The sequence below is a fragment of the Cenococcum geophilum genome, assembly GCF_001692895.1.
Source record: "Cenococcum geophilum 1.58 unplaced genomic scaffold K441scaffold_38, whole genome shotgun sequence".
Lineage (NCBI taxonomy): Eukaryota > Fungi > Ascomycota > Dothideomycetes > Gloniales > Gloniaceae > Cenococcum > Cenococcum geophilum.
The window spans coordinates 733111-735713 of NW_027137596.1; positions in this window are offsets into that span (position 1 = coordinate 733111).

The following is a 2603-nucleotide window of genomic DNA, read 5'->3' on the forward strand; positions in this document are numbered from 1 at the left end:
AAAGTACTCGCGTTAAAGACCCTAATAGTAACACCTATAAATAAAATTAAAATAACTATATATAAACCTAACCCATTAAATATAACCCCTAAACTAGTAATAGTAGCTTAACCTATACCTATAATAAACCTAGTACCTATTATAAAATCTAAAATGCTCCCTAACCCTCTAATATTTAATAGAAATTAAAATAACCTATATCCCTTTATAACTAAGCTCTATCTTAAACTTTTAATAAACTATAATTAATACCCTACTAAAGCTAGCAAGATTAGCTATGGAATATCTTATTTAAGTAAAAACGCTATTTAAACTATAGATCTATTCTTCCGTAACGGCACCTTTATTAATTTTAAAATCTTTATCTCTTTACTAGAATAAATATATAATAATGCTAGCCGTAAATATATAGCTATTATTAAACTTAAAAACCTATAATAATAGAACTAAGACTTTACTAGCTTCTTTTTAGAATTTTTAAGCCTTATTAGTAAACTAGATTAGAATAAAGCCGCTAGAGTTACTGCTTTTCGCTAAGCTATTTTAGATAAAATTAGAGCATAGTTAGTAAATAGAGAACTACTAAAGGACTTACCTAAATTTGCTATAATATATTAACAAATTAATAAGGACCTTTAATATAATAAATAGACTTATTCCCTAAAGCTAACTATACCTTATGTTTAAAACTCTATAAAACTAGTATATACCCTAAAGCGCAATCTATCTCTAAGACCTAGAAGCCCTATATATAACCCTATAGACCTTAATACTACCTAATCCTATATACCTTTAGGAACTAATAAATAAAATATATAAGCCGTAAATGGAGAATATTTTAGATATGGAAAAAAGGGATATATTTAAAGGGATTACTAAACTTACCCTTTTAAAATGGTCCGCCGTAGCTCCTCTTAGTCCTTAAGTTATACTTATTTTATAAATTATACTAGGTCGCTATAAAGTATCTTACCTTTAGTTAACTTAGAAAACAAATTATCCTAAGGCTAAGTCGCGCCTTAAGATAAAAAGTGGAAGAGTATAAGTATCTAGGCTCTTCTAGCGCTAATATATAATATAACTCCCTTAATATACTTAGCGAAATTTAAACACTTAGAAAATAAAAGGAAGTATAAAATTTTATAAATAGCGGAGCTACTAGTATAGGCTTTATTAATATAAACTACGTAAAAACTTAATACTTAAATTTAAAGAAACTTAATAAGCCCTAAGGCCTATAAGGCTTTAATAGNAAGCCTTTAATATANNGNNAACTAACGTANTACGCNNTTATAAAGATNNGGATNGGCGAATACCTTAAATATATTTCCCTATTTATAACACCCTTAAAGTATTATAAGGTAATACTTAGACACAAATAGCTAAAATAATATAACCCTTTAATTAGCTAGGTTAAAGAAATACTAAAATTCCGTATAACCTACTGCTAAAGTTATTACTTAAAATACTACTTACCCTATAAATATATATATAACTATTTAAATTTAATATAATATAAATTACCCTTACTACAAACCATAAACTAAGTTATAACTGCTAATCGCGGTAAAGAATGCGAAGATAATATATTAAAACCCCTTAAAATTTATATAGTATAAGCCGCACCCTTTTATTTGTTAGTAAGAAAACGAGACTATAAGATCTTTACTATAACACTAAAAGATATTAAGAAGGCGTTATAACTAAAGCAATATATTAACCCCTAACCTCTTATACCTAAAGAATATTATAATCTAATTAATACGTTTAAGAAATAATTTATAGACTAACTACCCCTATATTAAGACGAGTATAACTTTAAGATAGAACTTAAACCTAGTATAACGCTAAAGTTTGGCCCATTATACGGTATGTTATAAGAAGAGCTACTTATAATATAATAATACCCTAAAGAGCACCTAGAGAAAGGATTTATTCGCCCTAGTTAATTACTATTTACCTTACTTATACTATTTATTAAGAAACCTAGAGGAGGCTTAAGGTTCTATATTAATTATTAAGCCCTAAATATAATTATAATTTAAAACTAATATCCGATTTCTTTACTTTAAGAAACGCTTAATTACTTAGCGAAAGTATAATACTTTATAAAGCTTAACGTAGTCGCTGCCTTTAATTAAATCCGTATTTATAAAGGAGATAAAAAGTATATGGCTTTCCGTATATAATAGGGACTTTTTAAATACCTAGTAATGCCGTTTAGTATAAAGAACGGTCCTAGTATATTTTAATAATACGTTAATAATATGCTTCGCGAATTCCTTAATATATTTATTACCGCGTATATTAATAATATCTTAATTTATTTATCTTTACTTTCTAAGCATTAGAAGCACATCTAAATAGTCCTTAAATACCTATAAGACGCGGGCTTATAATATAATATTAAGAAATATAAGTTCTATATATCTAAAGTTATATACTTAGGCCTAATTATATCCCGTAACGGAATTAAAATAGACCCTAAAAAAATCGCTATAATTATAAACTAAGAAAGTTCTAGTAGTATATAAGACATCTAAGGATTTCTACCGTTAATTTATTAATCACTTCTTAAAAATTATTTAGCTATTAGTAAACTT